Source organism: Dromaius novaehollandiae, chromosome 4 (assembly GCF_036370855.1).
Source record: "Dromaius novaehollandiae isolate bDroNov1 chromosome 4, bDroNov1.hap1, whole genome shotgun sequence".
Taxonomy (NCBI): Eukaryota; Metazoa; Chordata; class Aves; order Casuariiformes; family Dromaiidae; genus Dromaius; species Dromaius novaehollandiae.
The window spans coordinates 73491264-73505809 of NC_088101.1; positions in this window are offsets into that span (position 1 = coordinate 73491264).

Here is a 14546-nt window from a genome sequence, read left to right on the forward strand (position 1 = left end):
TACAGGAAGTATATTGCAAGTGAAACGTTCTTTAAACGCATTCTGAATTTATGGTCTTTTTCCTGAGATATCCAACCATGTCGCTGTAATACACATTACATTCCTATGATAGGAGACTTGTAGGTAGCTGTAGGTTCCTGCATCAAGTTCTGGTTCATGATTCATGCTAGCTCTATATAAGCTAAGCTTAGATGAGTGTGCACACACACACATGCACTCAGCAGCATTAGCTGTTTTAATTTCCTATTCTGCAGGCTAGCTGGCTACTAAGCATACTATTTAGGTAATCCTGAACACCTGCAGTAGGTGTGTTTACTATTGATTCGGACTAACCAACATGTACTGTGGGCAGTCAGTCCTTAAATGTCTATGAATTAGACTGGTTAGTTCTGATTTTCCTTAGAGAAAGATAAAAGTTGTGAAATGTGGTTTATCTCTGATACCAAAAGATATTTCTTATTGGAAACCCGGAAATGCTTGTCATTCCAGATTGCCTGGTTTGCATGATTTACAGCAAGTCTGTGCCACATGAATAAATCAGTCATCCTTATTTAGCAGCCCCAGAGAATGTAGCTTATTGAAATAATTCATGCTGAGCTGTCAAGAATCCGGCTACCTTAATATGTCAGCTAGGTCTATTGTTGATTTGCTTTATTCTATAAGGCTTGTGTAATATTAAAATGGGAAGGAGAGAGTCTCCTCAGGATAAGAGTACCCTGAAGCATGTACATCCTAGGGTGAATAGGCATCCTCAGTAACAGGCATCTGTGCTGTGATTCACATGCTCTGAAGGTAGCAAGAAATGACACCAATTTTTGATTTAGCATAGTTGATTTCTCCCCCACCCCCAGGTAACTTATGCCTGTATAATGTCTGCAATGTGTGTATGGCCTATACAACAATGTACTTGCTGCAACGTGTTGCCTTGTAGGTCTAGTATACAGTACACTCACTTGCTGGGGAGCAGTACTGGTTTGTTCCTGCTCTGCTTAGTTTTCAGTATCAATATTAGTGCAGAGGCTCTCGTGGTGGTAACTTCATCAAGATACAGATATAAGGCAGGAGTAAGTGATTTCAGGGTGGGGAAATAAGGGTGTGGGGAAGTAGTTGCACTCAAACAAGTTGAAGTTACTTAGAGACACTCTTCCACAATTTTCCCAACAGTGTCTACTTGGAGATGGAAGATGGCCTGTTCTGCTGAGTATTTTTGATCATCTTCAGAGTTTCCTTCAAGAATTCTTGAGAATTCACTTCCAAGCATTTAAAAAACAAATCTTCAGTGCACACAGCAGATGAGCAGTGCTTTGGCTTATGACCACAGAGGTCTCGCAACATGTGAAAATGTAAAATAGAAACATTGAGGAGGTAAGTAACAGATTAAGAACACATCATATCAGATCATACATGTGTTTTATACATGTGTTTGATATTTACTAGATTTAGACAGTGAGAATGAAAATAATAATTATAGATGGCAAAAAAGGGACAATGAATAGTTCCTTCTTTGCAACCAGTTGCAAAGGACATGATTTAACCACCGGAGTTGCCCTATGCAAAGAACATACATTTACTAGTATTAGAAGTCATAAAGGGTTTAAACATTTTGGCAGTTACATTTGGTAACATGGTGTACGTATTTCCCAAGTTTTAAGATATAATCCAGGTGGCACTGACAGGAGACACACTCTCAGTGTTAGGTTTAATCCCAAGAATGAGTATAATGCCAGAAGAGTAGATGCAGTGACCTGCCAGGACACGGCTCTAGCACCAGATGGCAGAGCAGTACTGTCAGTTTGCATCTCTTACTTCTGTTTTCCCAGTATTTTCAGTTGAAGCTTACAATATCCAGACTGACACTTGGAAATTGTTTCTGTTTCAGAAGCAACTTACCTGTTTCTGTTGTGATTTCAACCTGCAGCGCACATGCTAGGCTAACTCACAGCTCTGGCCAAATATATCTCACATCTCTGCTATGTTCACATGCAGGCTACCTAGGTTTCTTCTACCACTTTTCGTTTATACAGTACCACCAGTGAACAAAGTACCATAGAATAGGGACAGTATGTCTAATGGGGAAGAAGACTGTTCAACAAAGGGTTGACAGGCAGTACATTGTGTCAGATTAAAAAAAAAAAGGTACGAGGGCAGTAATCATCCCTAAAGAAATGATAACTTTAGCAGACGAAAAGAAGAGATAAAAAGGTGGATAATATCAGAAATAGGCACTCATAAATTCTGAATTTATTTATATAGTATTTATTTGTATAATGGCAAGTCTGTAACGATCCTTTATGAGAAAGTGATGTCTGATCAAATTTGAATCAAATACATGGTGATGAGTCTTCAGTTTGTAATGGAAGAAAGAGGAACTGTTGAGAGAACCAAGCAGAGAAGGTGCTGGGAGAAGATGGATGTACTGCAGTTTTGGCACCTGCAGTCGCCATAGGAGTTGAACCATATGAAGTGAGTCAGTGAGTTGGTTGATAAATTGAGAAAAAATGAAGGCTGAAAAACTAGAGGTTTGTACAGTGGCTTTGATGCTGAAACAAAACGTGAATTAATGAGTCTTTATTTATACAAAGGATCAGATGGTCTAGGACTTAACACAAATTAAATTAATTTCTTAGTTATTGTGGTCAACATAACTTGATTTATTACAGTTAAAGTTAGAAGAGAATCAGTCAGAGGGGAAGGAAAACCCACAGTGCATAAAGAAACAGCAAAATCAATTGTACAAAGAGCTGGAACTGGAGAGAGCTGCTAATCCTGCCCTGATAACCACTGCACAAAGAACATCACAGCTGGACTGTGCAAGAGTCCGTGACCAGCTGAGCCAACAAAGGACTGATATGAGCAGAAGGTTTGTCAAGGTTGAATTATGCTCCTTGGCCCTGCCAGCTGACTGCTGCTCAGTTTTGCAGGCAGTCTACTGCAGCGGGCTGGTGTGGTTATGTTGGAGAGGCTGTCCCGCAGTGGCAGTGTGTGCAGGACTCCAAGGGCAACGCGGGGTGTGCCAACAGCAAAATGCTCCAGGGACATGGGGACAGCACCTAACCCAGAGGTCAAAACCTGAGCAGGCTTAGGTCTCCTGGCTGTCTCCAGGCTTTGCTAGCCTGTGTATGCTGAATAGGGCTGTGAGCATAACGACTGTAACACTTTTTGGCGATGCAGATATGCCAGAAAAACTCTGAAGGATGGCATACCTGCTACAAGGGAGGTGACTGACAAAATTGAGGCTTGCTCAGTACTTGTCCAGTGTAGAAGTACCTTTCAACAACTCTTCTTGTCTTTCTTGCAGATGGTCACAGCCACTAAAGAAGAAGAAGCAATGCTTCCACATGCAGAAGTAGGTTCGCTTGATAATATCATCAGTTCATCCACTCACATGCAGTATTTCTGGCAGGGCTGTGGAGAGGCTGACCATTGTTGGCGATTCTGGCCAGCATCTCAGCATCCTCCCAGAACATCCTACCACAAGAATATGTGGACTCAGGCTGGAGGCCATCTGGAGGCTACCTGTAGTCTCCAGATCAGGTCTCTATCTCCGGTCTCTCTTTTTGTCCCTTTTCAAAGATGCCTCTTATAAAATCATATGGCTCTGGGAAATCTCCTGTTCGCTCACCTCTGAAGGTGTGCAGGGGAACTCCTCTGAAGCCAATTTCAGGGTACCAGAAAGGAAATCAGACTGTGGCCCATGACGGATGTGTAGAAACTCAGCTGAGCTGAGTTGTCGATGTTATGTCCAAGATAGTACTGCTGGTCACTCTGATAGACTGTACAGCTGTTGCATTTGGTTGTGTAGCATGAATCAAGCTCTGTTTAACAGACTCTGGCTGGGCAGCAGAGGGGAAGACTGCTGGCTTGGACTGTTCAGTCCGCAGCACCCTGGTCCGTGGGGGACCCTCTGGATGAAAGTGGAGCTGTGCCTGCCCTCTCCGTGACCGAATGCACTCAGCTGGGAGACACCACGAGAGCCGGAGGCAGGCAAGCGGGCTGAGAGGCCTAGCAGGGAGAGCACTGGTTACCGTGGGGAATTCATGTGGAGACAGGTCTCCCAGAGTTTGCTGGAAACCAGGAAACTGCTGATGTTTGCTGATGTTCAGAGCAGGCCAGAAGGAAAGGAGCTGCCTAGTAAAGGCACATGAGAGAGATTTGTTTACAATCTGTAAATTAAAATTTTGTTTCATCCCATGTGAGTTTCTTTCTAAATTAAAAGTTCATAGTTCTTATCTGTGTTATAATCAAGAGTCAAAGCCCTTTTTGTGTGTCAGTGGTGTAGATTTTAAAGAAGAAGTACAGACAGTTTACTTCTTGGAGCCAAGTTCCTGTCATATTAACAGGGGTTGGGGTACTGGTTTTGTATGATTTGAGTTCTGCATATTTCACCTGATTATTCTGCTCCTCCAGAGAAAAACATGGGGACCTTGGGGAGACCAATATCATAACCAGTACCAGTTCCCACTATTTGGGCTGTTAACAGACTCCAGGACTTTGCACGAAATTCTCCTCCTGCCGAGAAAAGACATCATGGCGTACCCATATTGGACAAGTGGCTGAAAAAGAACAATTATTAACAGCAAGTAGCAGCAATGTGTACCTCAATCAAACTGAGAAAATTAACCTAATCCTGTCACAGAGTCTGAAATTCATAATGGTAGTTTCAGTTCCTTCTCAGCCATGCTCTGTCTTCTGATAGACGTTCTTGGATTTTATTTGATCAGATTTCAGATGCTGACAATGATGAGAATCTGCTTAGTTTTTGCTAGGTCTCAGCCACAGATATATCATGGCTTTTGATTAGGGTATCTTTGAATAGTGCTTCCCTGAGATGAATCAAAGTGTTCCCAGTGGAAGATGCCTGTTTTGTCCCTGTTAAGACTGTGGTACTGATGGATGTCCACGTGGTGCACTCCTACTCAGAGTGAGAGCAACAAGCTCTCACCAGTCAGCACTTGCTAGCTCTAATATGACTGACTCCATTTTGGTTCCCACATAGTCTCATCCTGACATCCCAAGGCCCTGCCAGAGCTTTGGAAATGCTGTCCTGAGATAGAAGATACTTACCCTTTCCATAGTAGCTCTTTCTGTTTCCTTGCACTGTAGTTTGTAAATGACCTGACCGAAGTACTTTCTTTGCTAAGAGAGTACGGACATTACAGATCAAAGGATTTCTGTTCCAAAGACAAGGAACTGCTCCCATCTTTATGAGAGAAAAACTTTAAAGAAAGTAAAGCATACAGTCACCCTGCTGGTTTTCCCCCGTTCCATGGAGAGTTTCGTGGAATGCAGCATCCATGAGGCACTGCTGGACGGTTCTACTGATACCACATTTATGAGCTAGCCTTTTCTTTTTGAAATCTTTTCCTTCTGCCTGGAAATACATGGAAAGGTAAGGCTGGCTTCCAAGTGATTATTTACAGAAAGATGAGCCTGCTTTCACAGGTATCATTCTTTTCAAGCCACTGATAACCTTGGCATTAAACTAATATAAATATTAACATCTGGGACATCTTGCATTATGTATTAAGCAATCGTGTTGCAATACTGGGGTTTTAGAATATAGCGTACCAATGACTTAGCAAAATGAATTAAGTTCTGCCAAGTATTCTTAACTGTCTGCATATTTTTAAGGCAAAGAAAAGCAAATTTGGATAATGAGAATCTGGGTATCAAAGATAACATCTCCTAGGAGTGGTTTTCTAATTGGTGCCAGATTCTGCTAAATATAATAGATAGGCTTTTTGAAAATGAATATACCTGTTCGTTTTGGCACCAGGCTGTGAAGCTCACTTTAAATTACATTAAATCATTAAATTTTAGATTATTAGATCATGGTGGCAGCATAAAAAAATGCTATGTGAATATTGTAAGAGGAATTAATAAATAAATCAGAATCATCCTAATTGTTTTCACACAACTAGCAATGGTTTGATTTCACCATGGCACCAGGTTCCTAAAGAGATAAAGTGAGTTTCCTTTTTGCTACTCTTCTAGCTGGAAGTCAATAGCAGGAATTTCTTTAGTTGTGAAACCCTTTCTCTCTACTATGACCTAAGAAAGCACTGTAACGACAACAACATGCTGAACTGTAACAATACCTGGTTTTAAACTGGAATTATGCACCTAAAAATTTCCATCCTGTATTTCTCTATGGGGTGTGTCTATTATTAGCTAATGCACCTATAATCAAATATCTAGGTGAAGTCCCTTTATGAGCAGCATGATGCTGGTACAGTATGTATTACTGAAAGCATGTAGAACTGGTTTGCACTATTTATTTAGCTACTTAACACTCTGTTTTCCTCTATTGTCTGTTTTGTTCATTGTGAGTACTTACCCTCTGAACACATAGAGAAGACAAAGCACCCACCAGCAATCACATATGGGGATTTGGGGGATTACCCTTTAGAGATGCACTGACAGTGTGCCCACCTGCCATTCACAGCACAAAAGCTCTGATCTCAGATGGTTATAGTATGAAAAGGGCCTAGAGTTGTTTAACACCAGTGTATTTCTCTACTGAGCCACATATGCCTGCCTCATGAGCATGGTAGGATTGGTACTGTGCCAGTACTATGCTTTGCCAAAATTATGTTTTGCATAGTATAAGTGGCAGTTAATCAAGTGTAATTGATGATAGCATGATAATTTAATCACGGCTATTTTATTACAAACAAATTTTTTTTCTGTGCTTGCAATAAGCAGAAGAATTTCTTTCCTGTTTGCTGTTCAACCACTGCCTCTTTTGCAATCAGTATCATCACATGTTATGCCTAAGATAATACCTACATTATAACCATTGTTACATACTAGTAGATGTTACGGGAGAATTTTACTCAATGTTATACTGCTGTTACCTTATCTATAACAGTGTTGTGTTAGTGCTTTTTTTCTCATAATCTGTATGGTTTTTTTTCTTAGTCGAGAAAAACCCATGACATTCATTACCTGAGTAATATTTATTACCCGAGTAATTTATTACCTGGGTGATGTGTCGTGCTAAAATAATTCCTGAAGGAAACAATTCAGGCCACTTCTATTGTGGCCTGTAGTTTGCTTTCAAGCGACTCCTGGTGAGGCAGCATCCTGGGTGGCATATTTCACAGATATTAAGGTCAGAGTGAACTGTTAGATCATCAAATCTAGCCTGATGCATATCAATGGTATTTAAATTTCACCCAGTGATGTTACGTATTAAGTTTTCAGGGAATAAAACTGCACCACTGTCTGGTGCTTCGTGAAGATTGACCCCACTCTCTATCCCTGTCAAAAATACCATTTCTTGTTTTCACCAGGCCCAGCAAGTCTGGAGCTCAAACACCCTACAGCTACTTACACACTGCAAAATAAAACAGTACCAAGTGGAACAGATTGGCCTTGGTGATGTTACAAGACAACCCTGAGAAGCTCAAAAAGAATGTTTGAAGTAGGTAGATTTGGATAACTTCTATCTTAGATAGAATTTGCTTAGCATGAGTAGCCGCACACTTGCTTAGCATGAGTAGCTAAATTTGCTGAAGCCTTAGGCCACGCTCCTAGTTCGGTAAGAAAGGGCCTCAGAGCTGGTGCAGGCTGGAAAGATAAGGGAGCTACAAGCAGTCTGCATTCCTGTGCCCCACTCTCCGAAAGGGAGGATGCCAAGGCTGAGAAATAAGGCCTGTTTGGGCACCAGGACCTTGGGAAGCAAAGCTTCCTGTCACTGTTGAAACAGTGCTGATTAAGGGGTCTGGATTATGTCTTCTTCCTCAGGGCCTTGGGAGATAACACCTACTGACCCAGCTGGGGCAGTGTTAATTGACCAGGACCTCGAGGAGCAGGGGTGGGATCCAGGGAATGAAGAAATCACTAACCAATCAGTGTAAAAGGGAAAGTCGTAAATCTGGCAATTTGTGTATATAAATGCTACTTGAAAAGTTGGGGAGGGGTGCTCGATTTGTGGGAAACCACCGAGCACCCAGGCTTGCGCAACTCTGAAATAAATAAACAAATGTCTCTCCTGAGTGTGTAATTATTGGCTTATTGCACATCGGGCAACGAATCCGCTTTTCGGACAACAGTGAGGATACCACATAGTGCTTGGATTTGCACCTGTCCTAGGCATTACAGCTTCTGAGGTCCTAGGACACAGTACTTTTTGTTTGCTTGTTTGTTCTTGAGTTCAAAGTGTCTGAAATAATTTAAGTGCTGTGTTGTAACTCGTCAGGGAGGCGGTTTGATAACGTGACATGAACTGGGTGTGTTGCATGCCTTCAGCAGTCACCTGAAGGATAGGTAGGAGTGCCTGAGGGCACAAAGTCTTCTGGGATAATGTTGGAGGACTGTGTAGGGTGGAGGAGCCAAACCTGGCATTGTTTTGTTCTTAATGCCTAGTAGGAATGGTCCTTGCAGTCTGCCATCTCCCAAACTGGGCTCAGGTATTGTCTCAGAGTGGGCTAGCTGGCACAGACCAAAGCCATGCCACATACTAACAGTCACTACAGTGCTTTCGCTTGCTGCCTGGCCCTGTGTTATTTAGCAGGACATCCATAGTCTGTAACTGTGCCAGGTGGGAGTTCTGATCTAGGGAGAAGGTTATTCCAGCTGAGATTAAGAACCAGACATGAGTGGGACCTATAGACCCAAACCCAGCAAGAAGCTCTGAGACGTTTTTTCACCCTGGACTCATGAGCCCATGCAGAACTTGTATGCCTTCCTGGCGGACATACATGTGAGGGTTTTTGGGGCTTTTTTTGACTAATGATGTATTTTCGTCAAATAATGAGTTTTTTGACAATGAGAGATGGATGGTCACTCAATAATTCTGCCTTTTCTCCTCAGAAGCACCAAGAGTGAGGGCACTAAAGAAGGACTTTACCTACCTAAACCTCATAGGAAATTCCTTGAGTCTATACCAAACTGCTAGTCTGTAGTAAAGGAACCAGCTGGATGCAGAATCCTCCAATTTGCCAGAAAAAAACTGACTTCAGTCACGTTATATTGACATAAAACTGAAGGAACACAGTCATAGATCAGGAAAAAATGTAGTAGCAATGTCTTATTTATTTTCATCCCATATCCTTTTCACTGTGGCTTTGCCACAGCCATTAAATCTTCTTGGTGTTTTACAATAACCATTCTCTCTTAACATCTGTAATATCTGTGTACCACAATAGCAGGATGAACATTTCCTGCTGACACTCATGCAGGGCTTTTAATTACAATTATATCATTGTCTCCCTGGAGGAGGAAACTTGCATTTTTCCCTTCTCTTAGCCAAATTCTTTGAGTGGTGGAAGACTAATATAGCACAGATCTCAGGACTCTGTGTACTCCTGATTCCATGTTAGAGAACCCAAGCAGAATATTTACCCATTTGTAGAGTACTGGCTTTTTAATTACATTCATAAAAATATTTACAATTCTTTTGTCTGGGAAAACAATTTTGGAAATGAGAACTGAGTCTAAAGTGTTCCAGACTGATCTTCCTGAACCTGTCATTCCCTGAAACAGAAACTGTGAACTGCCTTTTGGGACTGTTGGCAATATAGTCTGCTATACTGTTTGGTCTTTCTTTTCTGGTGATTTTTAAAGACCTACTTAGGCAATGCACTTTTCTCCCAGTCCCTCCCTCACTGTGTCCTAAATTTCCCAGTTCATATTCACCTCTACTTTGATTCATGATAGCAGCTCAGGACAAAACATCTGTGGCCAAAACCATGAGCTAGCAGCAGGTTGATGGAATTAAATGTTTAAGTAACTAACCCAGGCACTGCCTGTGATCATAATTATTGATCAGAAAGTGAGAGGTTCTTCCTTGTGAAAATCATACTACTGCATACTACAGCCTTCCTGGCTTTCTCATGTATCCAAGGGTTTTGCTGCAGATTTCAGTCCAATTTGTCATGAAATGTTTCTCACCAAAAGCCTTGAATATTAATGCTTTCCAAACACAATCACAGCATAATCTCCCCTCCACAGCTTGGTGACCGACCAGAACAGAGCAGATAGCTAGTCTATGATGTCCCACTCGCTCCAGAAGGTATCAGCCTGTTCTCAGTGAGGCCAGGTATCTTGTTAGTCAGCACATTTTTAAAAAGCTGTTTGGAATCCTGCTGTCAATATAATTAACACAGCTTATGCAGCTTCTAATAAAAATAATTATCTAGATATTACAAGAAATAAAATCCAAAAAGTGCCTTTCTAGAACAAACCAGGTTCCTTGTTTGTGTGCAGTTTGTTTTCCACGTGTCTGTAAACAGGTGAAAATTATTACGGTTGGGTATGACTATGAGGTCTTAACTATGAATGAGCAGTAACAGATATCCAAAGTGAGGGAAAGCCAAGGCATCTTTGAACAATCATAGCATGGCAAGGATAAGACAAGTATTGAGGTGAAAAATGAGGTGGCAATACCAGACCATATTATAGATTGAAAAGGGTCACTAATTTTGCAACAAGAGGTGCTCTTTGCCTGTAGGTCAGGAGAACACTTCTTACTCTCAACCCCATTTCAATGTCATGACCTTCAGCTGTAAGGGACTCATAACAATAATGATTTGTTAAGTAAAAAACACAAGAGTAAGAGCCATAGTTTAAAAAATTCAGAGTTCTTTATCAGTAGACAAAAAAGATGACTCTGGTATATTTTTTGAGTATGTTACAACACTATCCTTATTGCCATGATCAACTCATGACTTTCCTTAATAAGTTACATGACAAAATGCAAAGGCTTGGAATAGGCTACTTTACTACTTGTGCAACTAAGTCACACAGTTATGACATTTTTGGTTCAATGATTAAGCTTTTGCTAAATACTGCTGAGGCTTTATCCTAGATATGAGTAAGGAATAATCCTGTACCTACTCTGTTTTCTATTCCCCTTTTTAAAGAAAAATCAAATCAGCACAAATTTCATGTCAAGGATTATGAAGTTCTGTTACAAATTCTACTCAGGGAACCCCACTGGCGCCTTTGGAGATTACATATATGTAGCTGCAGCTAGCATTTGTGCATTTCTAATGTGTTATTAATCTTAAAATGTGTTAGAAAGCAAAGAACTAGCATGTATAATGTCATGACTTTTTATCACATAAATTTAATCTTCTTTAACTGACTGGACCCATGTCTGTGCTCTCACTTGGCTCTAACATACAGAATAATATTGGAAAAGTGATGAGTTGCAGAGATTCTCTGCAGTTTCCCAGAATAAGTGTTGAGATTCCCTAGCAAAACATCCTAAAATCGGATGGCCCCATTTCCTCCTACTGGCATTAAAATGGCCGACAACTTTTAAAAGGGACTTTTGAACCCAAAGAAGTATCCTCTCTGAACAAAAGAGGCTTATGAGGTTGGACAAGCAGATTAGTATGAGTACCAAAAATGACACTTTTCTTCCAAGGAAACAACTGTTCCTGCCAGGATGAGGAATGAAGCTTCTGAAGATCTATCTTCTTCCCTTCCATCTAAGCTGGTGACCTTCCGAGAGAGGTAGGGAGAGGGGGTGTTTTGGAAGCCCATGGAGAAAGCCAGGCGTTTGAAGAAGTAAGCTTTTGAGTATTTTAAACATACTTTTTATGATAGCTAAACAACTGTGAAACAATCAGAAATTTGTATCAAATGAATTGTTTAGCTCAAACAGGTTCACAGTTTTAATATATTTCCATCCTTGTAAATACCAGCCTGAATTTTAAAGGTTCCACTTAGCTGAGTTTAGCGAAGACAAGGAAGCAGATAAAGAAAACTTTGAACTTGCAGTTTATTAAGTGCATTTCTCTCCCATTACTTTCTAGCTGAGCTAAAAGACTGCATTTTAGGAGCTTAACTGAAATGTAAAAAAAATGCATAAGTCATTGTCTAATTGATGCCAGTAATAAAATGTCTGTTGTTTTCAGTGGGCCCAGGATTCATACAAAGTATTCTGATTTTCATTTATTTGTATTGCATTATGCATTGGAAATCATGGGATAATAAACCTGAGATCTTGTTTTAAATGTGGCAGAAATGTGTAAGATCTCTTTCTATCTTTCTCTCCCCAGGAGTATACTTCATAATTATATGTAAGATACATAGCGACTTAAAGTAGAACTCTAAGTAGCATGACTCAGAGGTTTAATTGGCAGTTGGACCCACATTTATACTCAGGTAAATTCTTTGCTGTTAGGAAATTCTCATTGTATTTAATAAATTCTACAAGTGCATTAGAGGTAAAAACTGGGCTCATGAAAGGTGCACAGATATTTTATAGTCTGTGCATAACAGAAGAAAATGGTTTATTCTTTCACCTCACTGAAGAACAGCATAGGATGTTGCAATGCCAAATAGAGACAACTGAGCTAGTTGAGATAAAAGAAGGATAACCTTGTTAGCTAAATGCTCCCCTAAGGTTGAAAAGCAGGGCATATAGCCCCATTGGTGTACTTTGTGCCATACAGGAGTACCCAGAGAGATGTTAGTGTGATACAGAGTGGGGAGTCATTTTGTCTATCCATGTTCTCTCCCACGGAAGGAAAGCTGCATCAGGATACTTCACAGAAGCACTATTCTAAAAGGTAAATTAGAAATTTAAAGATGGTCAAAAGCTTTCATTTTCCAGAAAATTATTCAAATTAATCAGCAGCAGGAGAGCCTATAGTTAGAAGGTCAAACTCAGCCTTTCAACTGCCAAAAGCTATAAAGAGGGTCTTCCTTTACAGCCCTGAGTCCCAGAGCACTTCACTGAGAGAACAGTAAGGATCATAGAGTATTTGATGTCAGGGTAGATTTAATCTTTACTAATGTGTCAACAAGGGCTTCACTAGAAGAATGTACATAGATGATACCTTGAATATTCCCAGCTTCACTGTCCATGCTTCCTAGCCAGGAGCACTCAGTTCTGAGGTCTTGTGGTTGAGTGTGGCCTGTCCCTCCTGTGGAAACTGCATACTTCTTATTTTATTGCATGCCCTCTTCAATGGGTTGTCTGTCACATCAGTCATTGAAACTAAGAGATGCTTTTCATTTGAGGTAACTGCAGAGAAAATATTTAACAGCTCCTTGACATAGGGTACAGACACTGCTATACGAGCATGTTAATAGGCTTTTGAGAGGAGAAGAAAACAGAAAAAGGATTAAAAAAAACTTCGAAGTGTTTCTACTCTCTTAACATAGCTACAGTGCAATCTTCATTTGACATATATTAGAGCCTAGTGAAGCATATAAACTTCAGCTAAAAGCAAACTTGTGAAAATTTCTCCTTGTTGAGCAGCAAGATTTGAGCACTGCAAAAGATGCCTTTCATGTTCACACCAAAACATTTGTAATGTTATGTTTTCTCCTAGACTTTTTAAGTTAATTTCATGTTATTGCATTTAATCCAAAATGTTTATCTTACCAGTGTGGTTTGTAGGAGACTTAAACTTTGATATATGCCAATTAGCTGGTAAGAAAAGCCTGGCTCAGACCAGATTAAAAGAGTATTACTAACTTATTTTGCGTCTAATATTTTCTGGCATTTTATTGAATTTTGAGATATTCTGAAGTTAAAAAAAGAAGGTAATGTATAGTAAAAGTGCAGGACAATACAAATTTCACCAGGTTGATAGGAGATCTTTCAAATCTGTAAGGAGCATGAGAGTATCACATGCATTTGAGCCAGCAAATCAGACAAAATTTAATTTAGACAGAAGTCACTTGCTGCCTCTGCTTCTGGCAAGATTGTGAAACACACCTTTGGCTGTCATAGCTATACTGGCATCAGCAAATGTCTCCTTCCCAGTTCTCAGATCTTTTTTATATATCAGAGAGACCAATCACTACAGAGATGAATGAATATAGAGATGACTACTGATCTCTCTACTTATAGATTCTATATTTCTTCATTGCCTTTGGCTTTTCTAAAAAACCTTTGAACATTTATTTATTATCTCATTTTTTTATTATCTCTACTTTTGAAAAGAAAAATTCACTATATATAGTCTCTCCTGAATTTTCTGGGCCATTTGTGAAGGAGCTCTATCAAACACCATCCTTGTCACAGAATGTGGTCTGTCTCACATGGGACTGCATTACAGTGTGCTGAGACCTTCGATTTAACATTTTAATGATTAAGAAAATAGGTTAAAAACTAACAAAATACATTTAGTCATTCCTGGTTTCAGCAGATAGTTTTCACATCTGATGTCATATTAAGGAGCTAATGACAAAAAAAGCATTTTAGAGCACCTTTTGGAGAATGATTCTGACCTTTCCGACACTGATGTTTTACCAGTTAAATCCTGTCGGTATCTATCTCATTTACAGCAACATAAATCAATACATAGAAGGATGTTACCACTCTCTGACTGCCAAAGAACAAGATGGAATTGTCCAAGAATGAAGGATGCAGTAAGTGATGTTCTTTGACTTCTCCCGCACTCCATCCATGGTATTGAAGCTCCTTTTCTTCTGTCAGGTCTGCTTTTCAAACAATTTTAGAGTATTTTTTCCAACATGAACATCCCAACTTAATAAGATATATCTTTTATTAAGAAAAATAAGCCAGCTAAGAGTGCCTTCTGGGATGCTGAAAAAAGATCACAGCATGAAAATGA